At 51.4% G+C, this 18,706-nt stretch overlaps 1 pseudogene; it reads right to left on the bottom strand.

Annotated features, from left to right (window-relative positions):
- Window positions 1-249: 249 nt before the first annotated feature.
- On the bottom strand, window positions 250-16,422 carry LOC135566712 (LIM and calponin homology domains-containing protein 1-like; annotated as a pseudogene).
- Between the last annotated feature and the right edge of the window lie 2,284 nt (window positions 16,423-18,706).

Raw genomic sequence — 18,706 nt, forward strand, 5'->3', positions numbered from 1 at the left:
TAGTTAGCTACCTAGCTAAGTGGTTAGCTAATTTAGTAGCTAGTTAGCTACCTAGCTAAGTGGTTAGCTAATTTAGTAGCTAGTTAGCTACCTAGCTAAGTGGTTAGCTTCTTCCAAAAATCAAGCTTTGCGTGATAACAGATAATCCCCTCCTGGATCAAGAAATGTTTGCAATGCGTCCGTTAGCATTCTCTATGGGATTTTACATGTAGTGGTTAGCATTGCTAACCTTCGGATTACAGAGGCTCAGTGGAGTTTGAAAATGGCAGCCCTTGTGTTCAGTGCCGGTATTACTGAATATCTCAGGATGGATCAAAGGTCGGTATGAAGACATGACAATCTGGATACCACACAAGCCTAGTTTAAAATCTACTTCTTCGGAAATAGTTCATTTTCGGTTGCACAAAGCACTGAACTGGGATACAGGGGTGAAGGTAAAGTCGGGATGGGGGTGGCTGGAGGGAGGGAGGGGCGGCTGGAGGGAGGGGGTGGCTGGCTGGAGGGGGTGCAGACAAGACAGGAACAACGAGCCAGGGAGTGATGTCACAGCCTGAATCACCCTGAGGAACCTGTTGTCTTTCGGCTACAAACAGGAGAGAAGAGGGGAAGGAGAGAGAAGGAAAGGGATGAAACTGAGGAAGAGAGGAGATTAAACAGGGCAAGATTAACAGAAAGGAAAACAGGAAGTGGAAAAAAAATGGAAATTCCTAAATGTTGAGAGAATGAACTGACATGGTGAAAAGCAGAGCAAAGCGTTGATGTAAAAGTTTGGGGATTCTGGTTCTCACACACGGCGAGGCTCTTAATGATTAGCATTGAGGGATTCTGGTTCTCTCACACAAGGGATTACACAGAGAGGCTCTTAATGATTAGCATTGAGGGATTCTGGTTCTCTCACACAAGGGATTACATGCATTGAGGGATTCTGGCTCTTAATGATTAGCATTGAGGATTCTGGTTCTCTTCTTAATGATTAGCATTGAGGGATTCTGGTTCTCTCACACAAGGGATTACACAGAGAGGCTCTTAATGATTAGCATTGAGGGATTCTGGTTCTCTCACACGGAGAGGCTCTTAATGATTAGCATTGAGGGATTCTGGTTCTCTCACACGGAGAGGCTCTTAATGATTAGCATTGAGGGATTCTGGTTCTCTCACACAAGGGATTACATGGAGAGGCTCTTAATGATTAGCATTGAGGGATTCTGGTTCTTTTAATGATTAGCATTGAGGGATTCTGGTTCTCTCACACAAGGGATTACACAGAGAGGCTCTTAATGATTAGCATTGAGGGATTCTGGTTCTCTCACACGTCGAGGCTCTTAATGATTAGCATTGAGGGATTCTGGTTCTCTCACACGGCGAGGCTCTTAATGATTAGCATTGAGGGATTCTGGTTCTTTTAATGATTAGCATTGAGGGATTCTGGTTCTCTTAATGTTTAGCATTGAGGGATTCTGGTTCTCTTAATGATTAGCATTGAGGGATTCTGGTTCTCTTAATGATTAGCATTGAGGGATTCTGGTTCTCTCACACGTCGAGGCTCTTAATGATTAGCATTGAGGGATTCTGGTTCTCTCACACAAGGGATTACACAGAGAGGCTCTTAATGATTAGCATTGAGGGATTCTGGTTCTCTCACACAAGGGATTACATGGAGAGGCTCTTAATGATTAGCATTGAGGGATTCTGGTTCTCTCACACAAGGGATTACATGGAGAGGCTCTTAATGATTAGCATTGAGGGATTCTGGATCTCTCACACAAGGGATTACACGGCACGGCGAGGCTCTTAATGATTAGCATTGAGGGATTCTGGTTCTCACACAAGGGATTACACAGAGAGGCTCTTAATGATTAGCATTGAGGGATTCTGGTTCTCTCACACAAGAGTTGAACACCAAACGTCAACGTCAAGCATTATCCAAACCCAGCTTAAGTCGAACCCAGCCATGGCACAAAACCCACATCTACCTGTACCAGGGTTAGGGATAGTCAGGATTATTCAAACCCAGTTCCTGTACCAGGGTTAGGGATAGAGTCGGGATTATTCAAACCCAGTTCCTGTACCAGGGTTAGGGATAGAGTCGGAATTATTCAAACCCAGTTCCTGTACCAGGGTTAGGGATAGAGTTAGGATTATACAAACCCAGTCCCTGTACCAGGGTTAGGGATAGAGTTAGGATTATTCAAACCCAGTTCCTGTACCAGGGTTAGGGATAGAGTGAGGATTATTCAAACCAGTCATGACCCAGTTCCTGTACCAGGGTTAGGGATAGAGTCAGGATTATTCAAACCCAGTCATGACCCAGTACACCAGGGTTAGGGATAGAGTTAGGATTATTCAAACCCAGCCACATCCCACAGTAACGGGACAGATCCAGACCTCAATCTATACATCTTGTGGTACCAGGGTCTCCTCTGAGAGCCCAGCCTGATGGTCCTGACGTGCACCTCCTCCTCGGGAGTCCAATAGCGGGGCAGGAAGCGGTTGTAGCCAGGGTTGGAGGTCGTCTGGTGGAGGGCCAGTTCCACCCGCCGAGCGTACAGATCATCTTTGACAGGGTCAGGATCCTCCTCGTCCCTCCTCAGAGTCTTCCTCACACAGCTCCATCAGGAGGAGTTCCTCGTCGATGGAGCCTCCACCACGGAGAAGAGGGTGGGGTGATGGAAGACGGGGGGTGGTGGAACGGGTTGGGAGGAACGGAGACGCTGCAGCGCTGCTGCTGCTTGAACCAGAGGACAGACCGGGACAGCCGTCCGTGTTAACAGTGGACATTCCCAATACAAAACACAGAGAGTCCCTTTCAGCGAGGCGTCGAGTAAAGAGTTAGGAGCACTGGTCACACAACGCTGTGGAACTGCTGCTAACCAGAGCCGTCTGTGTTGTAGTAGTCGTCAACACTCTGGAGGTGGACAATACGCCAACTAAACACAGTCACAAGCACCGGGCCGGGTAGAGTTAGGAGCAGCCACACCTTTCACAGTTCAACACTACATACCCATGTTGAGCACGACCAGGGTTAGTGGAAAACAACAGCTAGCTCTGTTCCAGGAATGTCATGGAAACAGGCAAACTACTTTCACCAAACTTGTTTGTTGGAGCCTAAAGGGTACAAAGACGGTCCCAGAGTAATCAAACCACCTGTGGCAGTTGAAGAAAATGAAATGTCAGTAATCCAGACAACGTCAAGCCTCACGCTATAGTTACAGTAGACATTAACTTGATGACAGGACCGGCCTCATACTAGTTGTTTCCAGTAGCCGCGGCGTGATGACAGGACCGGCCTCATGCCAGTTGTTTCAGTAGCAGTTAGCTTGATGACAGGACCGGCCTCATGCTAGTTGTTTCAGTAGCTGTTAGCTTGATGACAGGACCTGCCTATGCTAGTTGTTTCAGTAGCCGTTAGCTTGATGACAGGGACCGGCCTCATGCTAGTTGTTTCCAGTAGCTGTTAGCTTGATGACAGGACCGGCCTCATGCTAGTTGTTTCAGTAGCCAAGTAGCGTGGATGACAGGACTGGCCTCATGCTAGTTGTTTCAGTAGCTGTTCGCATGATGACAGGACCGCCTCACGCTAGTTGTTTCAGTAGCTGTTAGCGTGATGACAGGACCAGCCCCACGCTAGCTGTTTCAGTAGCCGTTAGCGTGATGACAATCACAACCTTGGATATAAAGCCATTAAACACGAACGCCTTCTCTGTCTGACCTGGGAGAGAACATGCATGTGTCTGGGAGGGGAGTCAATCCTAAACAGGCGAGGGCTTCCTGTCCATAGTCTTCAACGCACCCTGCGGGCTCAATGGGTACCGCAAAAATTGTAGGCGTGGCTGGTGAAGGGGAGCGAACCGCGACTGGCCAGGTCGTCCGTGACGACGTCAGGCTGGGGCCGGTGGGCATCCGAAAGTCGCTGTCGCTATGGTAAGCAAATCAGCAATCAGAGTTAGGTCAACAACATGAGGTTCGGTTCGTAATGTGACAATGTTTTTATTTTATTTTTTATTTTAAACAGTCGATTCCCAACTTCCTGAATGTAGAAAACACAACGACGTGTATTACATCAGCACGTCGACGTGCCACATCAGCACGTCGACGTGTATTACATCAGCACGCCGACGTGTATTGGCATCAGCACGTCACGTGTATTACATCAGCACGTCGACGTGTATTACATCAGCACGTCACGGCTACATCAGCACGCCGACGTGTATTATCAGCACGCTGACGTGTATTACATCAGCACGACGTGTATTACATCATTATCAGCACGCCGACGCAGTATTACATCAGCCATCAGCACGCGACTGTATTACATCAGCCATCAGCACGCCGACGTGTATTACATCAGCACGCCGACGTGTGGCTACATCAGCTATCAGCACGTCGACGTGTATTACATCAGCACGCCGACGTATTACATCAGCCATCAGCACGCCGACGTGTATTACATCAGCACGTCGACGTGGCTAAGATCAGCACGCCGACGCAGGCTACATCAGCACGTCGACGTGTATTACATCAGCACGTCGACACGTATTACATCAGCCATCAGCACGCCGACGTATTACATCAGCCATCAGCACGTCGACGCGTGATTACATCAGCGCCCGACGCAGTATTACATCAGCCATCGCACGCTGGACGCGGTATTACATCGCGCGCTGGACGGTATTACATCGGCGCTGCGATTTGCATCAGCCATCAGCACGCCGACGTATTACACCGGCGCGCGGGACGCAGTATTACATCAGCCATCGCACGCCGACGCAGTATTACACCGGCCGTGACGTGTATTACATCAGCCATCGCACGTGGACGTGTACTACACCAGCGTCGACGTATTACATCAGCCATCGGGCGCTGCCGACGTACTACACGCGCGTCGACGTGTACTACAATCGGGCCGACGTGTAATACACCGGCGCGTCGACGCACTACACCGCGCCACGACGTACTACACCGGGGCGCGTCGACGTGTACCACACGGGCGCGTCGACGTACTACACCGGGGCGCTGGCCGACGTGTACTACACCGGCGCGTCGACGTGTACCACACCGGCGCGTCGACGTGTACTACACCGGCGCGTTTACGCAGTACTACACCGGGCTGTCGACGTGTACTACACCGCGCGTCGACGCAGCTACTACACCGCGCTGGCCGACGTGTACTACACCGGCGCGTCGACGTGTACTACACCGGCGCGTCGACGTGTACTACACCGGCACGTCGACGTGTACTACACCGGCACGTCGACGTGTACTACACCGGCACGTCGACGTGTACTACACCGGCACGTCGACGTGTACTACACCAGCACGTTGACACCTACACAACGGAGCTGAATAGAAACCTCCACACCAGGCAAATTCGACTAGCAGAAAACTAAACGTGGTCCTCAGGTAAAGCAACTAACTAAACGAAGATGAACAATTATTCTTTAAAACAGTCATTGGGTAGGTATGACATCACAGTACCTGGTGAGGGGGCTCGGGAGGCAGCCCTTAATTCGGTTTTCCTCACGTTTCTTCCTCTGGAAGGGTGCAGGTACGTTGCCCCAGTTCCTCAGTCCCGATTCTCTGCCCTCGGCCGCCTTCATCCTAAAAGAGTTCTCCGCCTCCACGTCACTGCTGGAGTCTGGGGAGAAGAGAGGGAGAGAGAGAGGGAGAGAGGGAGAGGGAGAGAGAGAGAGAGGGAGAGGGAGAGAGAGAGAGGGAGAGAGGAGGGAGGGAGAGGAGCTCACAGACCAGTAGGAGTCCATCAGAGAGAAGGTAGCGCACCTAGACAGCCGCCAGAGAGAAGTCAACGGTGGAGCGGCATTAGGAGCATCCCTAACAGGGTCCCAAATGGAGCTCCTATTCCCATTTAGTGCACTACTAATAGGGCTCTGGTTTATATAAGCGCACCACGTAGGGAATAGGGCTCTAGTCTATAGTAGTGCACGACGTAGGAATAGGGTGTCTCTAGTCTATAGTCAGGCACTATAGGAATAGGGTTTCATAGTGCCATATTCATAGTAGCACTACTTTAGGAATAGGGCTCTAGTCTATAGTAGTGCACCACGAGGGGAATAGGGTTTTACAGGGCTCTAGTCTATAGTAGTGCATTACGAGGAATAGGGTTTTACAGTGCCCCAGTCTATAGTAGCATTACGTAGGGAATAGGTTTTACACTGCCCTAGTCTATAGTAGTGCACTATGTAGGGAATAGGGTTTTACACTGCCCTAGTCTACAGTAGTGCACTACGTAGGAATAGGTTTTACAGTGCCCTAGTCTATAGTAGTGCACTACGTAGGGAATAGGGTTTTACAGTGCCCTAGTCTATAGTAGTGCACTACGTAGGAATAGGTTTTACAGTGCCCTAGTCACTACGTAGGGAATAGGGTTTTACAGTGCCCTAGTCTATAGTGGTGCACTACGTAGGAATAGGGTTTTACAGTGCCCTAGTCTATAGTAGTGCACTACGAGGGAATAGGGCTCTAGTCTATAGTAGTGCACAACGTAGGGAATAGGGCTCTAGTCTATAGTAGTGCACTACGTAGGAATAGGGTGCCTCTAGTCTATAGTAGTGCACCACGTAGGGAATAGGGTTTTACAGTGCCCTAGTCTATAGTAGTGCACTACGTAGGAATAGGGTGTCTCTAGTCTATAGTAGTGCACAACGTAGGAATAGGGCTCTAGTCTATAGTAGCACTACGTAGGGAATAGGGTGCTCTAGCGCCCCACCTCCGGCCCGCTCCAGGCATGAGCCCATTATCAGACCCGTGTGGAACCAGATGGAATGTCTCACTGAGAGGAGAGAGGTGGGAGGATGGGGGCAGGGAGGACGGGGGCTGGGAGGAGGACGGGGGCTGGGAGGAGGACGGGGGCTGGGAGGAGGACGGGGGCTGGGAGGACGGGGAGGACGGGGGCAGGCAAAGGCCGTGGCCGTAAGCACGTCCTTCTCTGGGAAGAGCGACATTCCTGATAGTGACTACTAATATTGTGACCGTTAACTTCGGATTCTGTTGGTAGCGTATTTTCGTATCGACCGGTAACTCCCCCACATCCTGCGTTGACCGTATTCTGACTAAAAACCAGCCAACGCTGTCGACTATAACAACATATTCCGGTCGTTACCCTCGCTGCCGGCCCTCAGGATGGAGTCAGAGATACAGCTGAGGGTACGGGATTCCGCCGAGCCGAAGCTCAGGGCCGAGTTAAAGCTCTCTACGGAGTCCCTCTGCTGTAGCCGGGTGTCTGGGACCGGGTTAGAGGCAGCAGCTCATCATCCCTCTCTGGGTAGATCACATCACTGTAGTCCCTGTCTGTTACACTGCCTCTGGGGGTTTCTTCTAGAGCCTGGGGGACACGGGGGACACACACGGGGGGGACACACGGGGGGGACACACGGGGGGGACACACGGGGGACACACATTTTTATTTAGCGAGACATTTAAAAATATCCATTGGATCAGTAGCATATGATTAGCCCCAGGTCCGGGGACCAGAGAGAAAACCCAGTGGGTTCAGGTCCGGGGTACAGACCAGAGAGAAACCCAGTGGGTTCAGGTTTAGACCAGAGATAAACCCATGGGATCAGGTCCGGGTACAGACCAGAGATAAACCCAGTGGGTTCAGGTCCGGGGTACAGACCAGAGATAAACCCAGTGGGTTCAGGTCCGGGGTACAGACCAGAGATAAACCCAGTGGGTTCAGGTCCGGGGTACAGACCAGAGATAAACCCAGTGGGTTCAGGTCCGGGTACAGACCAGAGATAAACCCAGTGGGTTCAGGTCCGGGGTACAGACCAGAGATAAACCCAGTGGGTTCAGGTCCGGGGTACAGACCAGAGATAAACCCAGTGGGTTCAGGTCCGGGGTACAGACCAGAGATAAACCCAGTGGGTTCAGGTCCGGGGTACAGACCAGAGATAAACCCAGTGGGTTCAGGTCCGGGGTACAGACCAGAGATAAACCCAGTGGGTTCAGGTCCGGGTACAGACCAGAGATAAACCCAGTGGGTTCAGGTCCGGGGTACAGACCAGAGATAAACCCAGTGGGTTCAGGTCCGGGGTACAGACCAGAGATAAACCCAGTGGGTTCAGGTCCGGGGTACAGACCAGAGATAAACCCAGTGGGTTCAGGTCTGGGGTACAGACCAGAGATAAACCCAGTGGGTTCAGGTCTGGGGTACAGACAGAGGAGCAGTACCACACCATAGAGCTAAGCTTAGTGGTCCCTAGAAGGCCTTGAGGTTGAGCTGAGGGTTAAGGTGAGGGAGCGTGTTACCTTGGACAGAGCGATGCCCAGTAGTCCCTCGAACGCTTTGAGGTTGAGCTGAGGGCCAGAGTAGAAGGGATCCGCCTGGGCCTTCCGACCCAGCCAGTAGATGGTGATTAGAACCTGGAGGAGAGATCACAGCTTTGGGCGGGAACTTTATCCTTCATCATTATGTAGAGGGCAGGCCGCTCCCAGTCACGACGTAGACTAGAGGGCAGGCCGCTCCCAGTCACGACGTAGACTAGAGGGCAGGCCGCTCCCAGTCACGACGTAGACTAGAGGGCAGGCCGCTCCCAGTCACGACGTAGACTAGAGGGCAGGCCGCTCCCAGTCACGACGTAGACTAGAGGGCAGGCCGCTCCCAGTCACGACGCAGACCAGAGGGCAGGCCTTCCAGTCACGACGTAGACTAGAGGGCAGGCCGCTCCCAGTCACGACGTAGACTAGAGGGCAGGCCGCTCCCAGTCACGACGTAGACTAGAGGGCAGGCCGCTCCCAGTCACGACGTAGACTAGAGGGCAGGCCGCTCCCAGTCACGACGTAGACTAGAGGCAGGCCGCTCCAGTCACGACGTAGACTAGAGGGCAGGCCGCTCCCAGTCACGACGTAGACTAGAGGGCAGGCCGCTCCCAGTCACGACGCACTAGAGGGCAGGCCGCTCCCAGTCACGCACGCAGACTAGAGGGCGCTCCCAGTCACGACGTAGACTAGAGGGCAGGCCGCTCCCAGTCACGACGTAGACTAGAGGGCAGGCCGCTCCCAGTCACGACGTAGACTAGAGGGCAGGCCGCTCCCAGTCACGACGTAGACTAGAGGGCAGGCCGCTCCCAGTCACGACGTAGACTAGAGGGCAGGCCGCTCCCAGTCACGACGTAGACTAGAGGGCAGGTTGCTCCAGTCACGACGAGACTAGGAGGGCAGGCCTCCCAGTCACGACGTAGACTAGAGGCAGGACGTCACGAGAGAAGACTAGAGGACAGGCCGCCCGTCACGACGTAGACTAGAGGACAGGCTGCTCCCAGTCACGACGTAGACTAGAGGACAGGCTGCTCCCAGTCACGACGTAGACTAGAGGACAGGCTCCCGTCACGACGTAGACTAGAGGACAGGCTGCCCGTCACGACGTAGACTAGAGGACAGGCCGCTCCCGTCACGACGTAGATTAGAGGATGGCCGCCTCCCTGGCCACGACGTAGACTAGAGGACAGGCCGCTCCCAGTCACGACGTAGACTAGAGGACAGTAGTAGCAGGGCTGTTACACAGTGAGAGATTCTGCGATGGGAATTATGACAGTTCCAAGTTACAGCTCAATACCTTCAGTGAACACAAAGTACAAATCCACTTACGTTTTTCAGCCTCCTTTGCTCTCTGCACACCTGAGAAGAAATGAGAACTCTTAGTCCGGAGAGACGACACACACTGACTAACGTTTACCCAAAGGCTTCTCACTAACAAAAAGGTGATCTATTATGGACAGTCTATAAAATATAATTCTGTTTAAATAGTCTGATAGGACTCATGAAAACACCATACTGTGGACTACTCATCTAGCCACGTGATTTAGCTGCCAAGTCAAACAACCCACTATCAACACCATGCAATCAGTGATAACACAGAACTGGCTGTATAACCCGATACACACAACCACAGGCCAGCGTGCGCAGCATGTCATTAGTGAGTCCAGTCCGTGTACACTAACGTTCCAACCAGTGAGACGCTGGCCAAGAAATACATTAAACACAGTCTATACATCAACAGGCACCGTCTACTGAACAGCCCCTCCAACAGGCACAGTCTAATGAACCACCCCTCCAACAGGCACCGTCTAACAAAACAGGCACCATCTAATGAACAGCCCCTCCACCAGGCACCGTCTAACCAACCAGGCACCGTCTAACCAACCAGGCACCGTCTAACCAACCAGGCACCGTCTAACCAACCAGGCACCGTCTAACCAACCAGGCACCGTCTAACCAACCAGGCACCGTCTAACAAACCAGGCACCGTCTAACAAACCAGGCACCGTCTAACAAACCAGGCACCGTCTAACAAACCAGGCACCGTCTAACAAACACAGGCACCGTCTCTAACAAACCAGGCACCGTCTAACAAACCAGGCACCGTCTAACAAACCAGGCACCGTCTAACAAACCAGGCACCGTCTAACAAACCAGGCACCGTCTAACAAACCAGGCACCGTCTAACCAAACAGGCACCGTCTAACCAAACAGGCACCGTCTAACCAAACAGGCACCGTCTAACCAAACAGGCACCGTCTAACAAACAGGCACCGTCTAACAAACAGGCACCGTCTAACAAACAGGCACCGTCTAACATCACTATAAGTCCAGCAGCTGGGGATGAAAACCCTATTAATCCTTCACTTCCATTTGATTTGTTCTACAAAAAATTTATATATATTGACCAAATAAAAGGCGTTTTTACCTGAGTGTAGCGCGTGTGGACAGGTCTTGCAGGTCTCCAGGATGAAACAGCTGAGCCTCGTGTAGACCGAGTGTCCCACACGCTCTCAGAAACACATTCACATTGTCCTGGAAGAGAGGGGAGGGGCAGAGAGGGGAGGGGCAGAGAGGGAGGGGCAGAGAGGGGAGGGGCAGAGAGGGGAGGGGCAGAGAGGGGAGGGGCAGAGAGGGGAGGGGAGAGGGGAGGGGCAGAGAGGGGAGGGGCAGAGAGGGGGAGGGGCAGAGAGGGGAGGGGCAGAGAGGGGGAGGGGCAGAGAGGGGAGGCAGAGAGGGGAGGCAGCAGAGAGGAGGGGCAGAGGGAGGTGCAGAGAGGGGAGGGGCAGAGAGGGAGGTGCAGAGAGGGGAGGGGGTACTGAGAGTTCCCATAATACACCCTGGCAGACAAGAGATCCTCTGCCTTCTCATATGAGATGCAGAACTACAGTTCCCATAATACACCCTGGCAGACAGAGATTCCTCTGCCTCTCATATGAAATGTAGAACGCTACACGCAGTGAACTCACCAGTCCGGCCATTGGAGAGACAGCGTGTTCACCCTCTTAATAAGGCCTGGTTTCAACTGGTTGATTAGACTGAGAAAAGGGGGAGGGACAGAGGAAGAACAGACGAGTTAGACAGCGTGAACATCCACCACACCAGGACCTGGTATTTAAACCACTAAGGTGTTTATAGAACCACAGCCTATGGGATTCATTCATCACTACTGGCAAAGCAGGACTCCATTATCCAGATATATACACTACAGTTCCCATAATACACCCTGGCAGAGCAGGACTCCATTCTCCAGATATAGACACTACAGTTCCCATAATACACCCTGGCAGAGCAGGACTCCATTCTCCAGATATATACACTACAGTTCCCATAATACACCCTGGCAGAGCAGGACTCCATTCTCCAGATATAGACACTACAGTTCCCATAATACACCCTGGCAGAGCAGGACTCCATTCTCCAGATATAGACACTACAGTTCCCATAATACACCCTGGCAGAGCAGGACTCCATTCTCCAGATAGACACTACAGTTCCCATAATACACCCTGGCAGAGCAGGACTCCATTCTCCAGATATATACACTACAGTTCCCATAATACACCCTGGCAGAGCAGGACTCCATTCTCCAGATATATACACTACAGTTCCCATAATACACCCTGGCAGAGCAGGACTCCATTCTCCAGATAGACACTACAGTTCCCATAATACACCCTGGCAGAGCAGGACTCCATTCTCCAGATATATACAGACTACAGTTCCCATAATACACCCTGGCAGAGCAGGACTCCATTCTCCAGATATAGACACTACAGTTCCCATAATACACCCTGGCAGAGCAGGACTCCATTCTCCAGATATATACAGACTACAGTTCCCATAGTACTCACTGGCAGAGCAGGACTCCATTCTCCAGATATATACAGACTACAGTTCCCATAGTACTCACTGGCAAAGCAGGACTCCATTCTCCAGAGCAGAGCGGAAGTTGTTGCTTCCGAATGATTTATTTGTCACTTCCTATATACAGGAAGAGGAAAGAACACAATACCACTGTCACATCTTAGATAAACTAACAAGCAAACATGCAAGTGCAATTTTTTTTTAACTAAATGTGCTCTTGGATCACAGATTATGATCTATACTTACCTAGAGCCAAGCGGGGGTACAGAGAGAGCCAAGCAGGGGGTACAGAGAGAGCCAAGCAGGGGGTACAGAGAGAGCCAAGCAGGGGGTACAGAGAGAGCCAAGCAGGGGGTACAGAGAGAGCCAAGCGGGGGGTACAGAGAGAGCCAAGCGGGGGTACAGAGAGAGCAAACGGGGGGGCACAGAGAGAGCACAAGGGGGGGTACAGAGAGAGCCAAGCGGGGGTACAGAGAGAATAAGGGGGGGTACAGAGAGAGCCAAGCGGGGTACAGAGAGAGCCAAGCGGGGGTACAGAGAGAGCCAAGCAGGGGTACAGAGAGAGCCAAGCGGGGTACAGAGAGAGCCAAGCTGGGGGTACAGAGAGCTTTGCGGGGGTACAGAGAGAGCCAAGCGGGGGGTACAGAGAGAGCCAAGCGGGGGGTACAGAGAGAGCCAAGCGGGGGGTACAGAGAGAGCCAAGCGGGGATACAGAGAGAGCCAAGCTGGGGCAGAGAGAGCCAAGCTGGGGTACAGAGAGAGAGCAAGCTGGGGTACAGAGAGAGCCAAGCGGGGGTACAGAGAGAGCAAGCTGGGGGTACAGAGAGCTAAGCGGGGTACCAGAGAGCCAAGCTGGGGGTACAGAGAGAGCCAAGCGGGGGGTACAGAGAGAGCCATTGCCGGGGTACAGAGAGAGCCAAGCGGGGGTACAGAGAGAGCCATGGGGTACAGAGAGAGCCAAGAAGGGTACAGAGAGAGCTGCTGGGCACAGAGAGAGCCAAGCGGGGTACAGAGAGAGCCAAGCGGCCAGAGAGAGAGCCAAGCTGGGGTACAGAGAGAGCCAAGCAGGGGGGACAGAGAGAGCCAAGCAGGGGGACACAGAGAGCCAAGGGGGGTACAGAGAGAGCCAAGCTGGGGTACAGAGAGAGCTGCTGGGGACAGAGAGAGCCAAGCCGGGATACAGAGAGAGCCAAGCCGGGTACAGAGAGAGCCAAGCGGGGGGGGACAGAGAGAGCCAAGTTGGGGGACAGAGAGAGCTGGTTGGGGGACAGAGAGAGCCTGGGGGGGGGACAGAGAGAGCCAAGTGGGAGAGAGAGCCAAGCTGGGGGGACAGAGAGAGCCAAGCCGGGGGGGACAGAGAGAGCCAAGCGGGGGGGACAGAGAGAGCCAAGCGGGGGGACAGAGAGAGCCAAGTGGGGGGGGACAGAGAGCCAAGCTGGGGGACAGAGAGAGCTGGGCTGGGGGGACAGAGAGAGCCAAGCGGGGGGACAGAGAGAGCCAAGCGGGGGGACAGAGAGAGAGCCAAGCTGGGGACAGAGAGAGCCAAGGGGGTACAGAGAGAGCTGCTGGGGGGACAGAGAGAGCCAAGCCGGGTACAGAGAGAGCCAAGTGGGTACAGAGAGAGCCAAGTTGGGGTACAGAGAGAGCTAAGCTGGGTACAGAGAGAGCCAAGCCGGGGGTAAAGGGGGGGTACAGAGAGAGCCAAGCGGGGCAGAGAGAGCCAAGTGGGGGTAAAGGGGGGTACAGAGAAAGCCGGCTGGGGTACAGAGAGAGCCAAGCGGGGGGTACAGAGAGCCAAGTCCGGGGTACAGAGAGGGCTGCCGGGGTACAGAGAGAGCCAAGCCGGGTAAAGGGGGGTACAGAGAGAGCCAAGTGGGGGTAAAGGGGGTAGCAGAGAAAGCCAAGCTGGGCAGAGAGAGCCAAGGGGGTACAGAGAGAGCCAAGCGGGGTACAGAGAGAGCCAAGGGGGTACAGAGAGAGCCAAGCGGGGTACAGAGAGAGCCAAGCGGGGGTACAGGGGTACAGAGAGAGCCAAGCAGGGGGTACAGGGGGTACAGAGAGAGCCAAGCAGGGGGTACAGAGAGAGCCAAGCTGGGGGGTACAGAGAGAGCCAAGCGGGGTACAGGGGTACAGAGAGAGCCACAGCAGGGGTACAGGGGGGTACAGAGAGAGCCAAGCAGGGGTACAGAGAGAGCCAAGCTGGGCACAGAGAGAGCCAAGCAGGGGGACAGAGAGAGCCAAGCGGGGTACAGAGAGAGCCAAGCGGGGATACAGAGAGCGCCAAGCAGGGATACAGAGAGCGCCAAGCAGGGGGTACAGAGAGAGCCAAGCAGGGGGACAGAGAGAGCCAAGCAGGGGGTACAGAGAGAGCCAAGCAGGGGGACAGAGAGAGCCGAGCGGGGGTACACAGAGAGCCAAGCCGGGGTAAAGGGGGGTGTTGGAAAACAAGAAGCCCAGTCTGAGAACACCTACTACCCAGAAAACCTTCATTGTAAATTAGAATGTGTTCTTTATTTAACTTAACTGACTCTGCCTGCTAAATTAAGGTAAAAACTAAAATGCAAACAGTTACATCTATTACTCCTCTAGATGATGCATCATGGGTAATAAAAGTGTTTATTTAAAAACTGATGGTAGTTTAGTGTTATGGTAGTGTTATGGTAATGAGATGTCCACAGACAAGTGTTTGTACGTAATATAGTTTCATGTAGACTTCAACTACATTGAACAAGACACATAAAAAACACAACATGTGATGTGTTGGTCCCACGAGCTGAAATTAAACATCTCTCAAATTGTGTCCATCCCTGTTAGTGAGTATTTTAAACCTGTCAGATAATCCGTCCACCTGACAGGTGTGGCACATCAAGATGATTAAACAGCATGATCATTACACAGGTGCACCTTGTGCTGGGGTACAATAAAAGGACACAAAAATGTGCAGTTCCCCATCTGAATGGTACTGGGCACTGTACCCTACCCCTCGTTCCCCTATCCTCTACCTCTGAGAGGGAACAGAACGCAGCCTGCCACCTCTCCCTGTCGCCACCCCTAGTGCCCTCCCCTACCTCTGAGAGGGAACAGAACACAGCCTGCCACCCTCCCTGTCCCCTACCCCTCGTGCCCCTCTCCCTACCTCTGAGAGGGAACAGAAAGCTGCCACCTCTCCCTGTCCCCTACCGTGCCCCTCTCCCTACCTCTGAGAGGGAACAGAACGCAGCCTGCCACCTCTCTGAAGCTCAACACTGCCACTGTCCGATGAGGGAAAACTACATGAGGAATCATATGAGCCGTGGGTAACGTTTATATAAATGTGACGATTCAAAATGCAAAACAGCACATCTCAGAGCACAAAGACGTGCATGACGTCATCCACTCCCAACAGCACATCTCAGAAAGCACAAAGACGTGCATGACGTCATCCACTCCCAAACAGCACATCTCAGAAAGCACAAAGACGTGCATGACGTCATCCACTCCCAACAGCACACATCTCAGAAAGCACAAAGACGTGCATGACGTCATCCACTCCCAACAGCACATCTCAGAAAGCACAAAGACGTGCATGACGTCATCCACTCCCAACAGCACAGATCTCACCCTCAAGGTTCTATTTGCAAAACGGTGAAGTCACCGTGTTCTTTTATACGTGTATTGATCTATATGACCACACTTTTAAAATGAAACACTGTTCACAGTTCACACCTGGTCACAGTGGTCCACTCGTCAACATCGTCACCAATTATTTGCATTTACAGGATTATATCAGATTTTTACGTGTCATTAGGTGATGTTATCATAAACCAGTAGATTTAATGAGTGAGCCTCTGGCTGTAAAATGTATCACGTGGAACAATTACCCAAATGTAATTAGATAATGAATAAGACAGGTCTAAGTTTGACTAGCGGGAACAATGAACTTTCCTCTAAAAAGTGTGAGACACCTTGACGTAGAGCTCTGTAGGCTGCTGTAGTCTTATCAAAAAACATTTACCTGGATATATTTAGTTCGTCACATCACAACCCAATCACGGATCAAACGAGATGTTTTCGACGTGGTTATAACGAATTCGCTCCAACCTACCTCCATCCACCGTTGAGCCTCAGTGAAGGCGTCTTCACAGGTCACACTGGTCTGTTCTCGCCACTCCATCTTACCACACAGGCCTCAAACACACAAGGGACTTGTATTCTAGTTGAAAGAGAACAAGGCCAAAAGTCGGTCCTTATTTGATATCGTTATGCCTCCCTAAATACAAAACAAACAGCTTCAATCAAAGCATTTCTGTCGACTAGACACAATTATCCAGCGATGACGATATTGTAAAAATAAATGTTACCTGCGTCAAACTTTCAGCTGCGATACTTGAAAGTCTAAACTCTGCTCACCGGAGAATGATTCTGTTAATTGACTTCCGCGCGCCTCGCAAGGGGTCACTTGATACCAAACATTATTGACACGTGCGATAAACCAAAGTGGGCGTTTCCTGATGTTTGAAACGTCGTCCTGTTCTGCAGCTGACGGTGTTTTCTTTTACTGAACACCAGGGGCGGCACAGAGTCATAACGCGGCCTTCGCTGCTCACGTCGCTGCCTTCAGTGAAGGAATTCCACTAAATAACACAGCCACAAAGTCAGATTCCACAGCCACAAAGTCCAAAATATGGCTACAAAAATGTGATTTTTGGGTCTTCATCTGAGGTTTGGGTTATGCATAAGGTAAGCAGGGTGGTTAAGGTTAGGGGTAGGTTAGGGTAGGTTAGGGTAGGTTAGGAGTAGGTTAGGGTAGGTTAGGGTAGGTTAGGGGTAGGTTAGAGTAGGTTAGTAGGTTAGGGTAAGTTTAAAATCTGATTTAAATCAGATAAATTGTCAGAGACAGACAGACAGACAGACAGACAGACAGAGAGACAGAGAGACAGACAGACAGACAGACAGACAGACAGACAGACAGACAGACAGACAGACAGACAGACAGAGAGACAGACAGACAGACAGACAGACAGACAGACAGACAGACAGACAGACAGACAGACAGACAGACAGACAGACAGACAGACAGAGAGAGAGAGAGAGAGAGAGAGAGAGAGAGACAGACAGACAGACAGACAGACAGACAGACAGACAGACAGACAGACAGACAGACAGACAGACAGACAGACAGACAGACAGAGAAAGAGAGGGAGAGAGAGAGAGAGAGTCAGAAAGACAGACAGAGAGAGAAAGAGAGAGAGAGAGAGAGTCAGAAAGGCAGACAGAGAGAGAAAGAGAGAGAGGAAGAGGGAGACAGAGCGAGGGGGGGGTTGAAATAACTGTAAACTGTTTCATCACTCCAGTCTACGCTACAGCTTCAGTCTCAATCCAGGTCTGAAGCCATTTTCTTTATTCTCTCTGTTTGGCTTCAAGGAGGAATATATTCAGCATCAACAACAGCATTCAGGGGTTACAGCAGGATGTTTATTGGTCGAACACAGTTTAGCAGGATGTTTAGTCATCGAACACAGTTTAGCAGGATGTTTATTGGTCGAACACAGTTTAGCAGGATTTTATTGGTCGAACACAGTTTAGCAGATGTTGTGACGGTGCAGCAGGATGTTTATTGGTCGAACACAGTTTAGCAGGATGTTTATTGGTCGAACACAGTTTAGCAGGATGTTGTAACGGTGCAGCAGGATGTTTATGTTACTAACTCCTAACAGAGTAGAAACATGTTATGTTACTAACTCCTAGAAACATGTTATGTTACTAACTCCTAGAAACATGTTATGTTACTAACTCCTAACAGTTATGTTACTAACTCCTAGAAACATGTTATGTTACTAACTCCTAGAAACATGTTATGTTACTAACTCCTAGAAACATGTTATGTTACTAACTCCTAGAAACATGTTATGTTACTAACTCCTAGAAACATGTTATGTTACTAACTCCTAACAGAGTAGAAACATGTTATGTTACTAACTCCTAACAGAGTAGAAACATGTTATGTTACTAACTCCTAGAAACATGTTATGTTACTAACTCCTAGAAACATGTTATGTTACTAACTCCTAGAAACATGTCATGTTACTAACTCCTAACAGAGTAGAAACATGTTATGTTACTAACTCCTAACAGAGTAGAAACATGTTATGTTACTAACTCCTAGAAACATGTTATGTTACTTTAACCCCTAGAAACATGTTATGTTCCTAACAGGGCAGCCTCCTAACAGGGCAGCCTCCTAACAGGGCAGTCTCCTAACAGGGCAGTCTCCTAACAGGGCAGCCTCCTAACAGGTCAGCCTCCTAACAGGGCAGTCTCCTGAGGCAAACAGGGCAGCCTCCCCAAAAGGGCAGCAGCCCTAACAGGGCAGTCTCCAACAGGCAGCCTCCAACAGGTCAGCCTCCTAACAGGGCAGGCCAACAGGGCAGTCTCCAACAGGGCAGCCTCCAACAGGCAGTCTCCTAACAGGGCAGCCTCCTAACAGGGCAGCCTCCAACAGGGCAGCCTCCTAGCAGGGCAGCCCTAACAGGTCAGTCTCCAGCCTCAACAGGCAGCCTCCTAACAGGGCAGCCTCCTAACA

Source organism: Oncorhynchus nerka, unplaced genomic scaffold, assembly GCF_034236695.1.
Source record: "Oncorhynchus nerka isolate Pitt River unplaced genomic scaffold, Oner_Uvic_2.0 unplaced_scaffold_3609, whole genome shotgun sequence".
Classification (NCBI taxonomy): Eukaryota; Metazoa; Chordata; class Actinopteri; order Salmoniformes; family Salmonidae; genus Oncorhynchus; species Oncorhynchus nerka.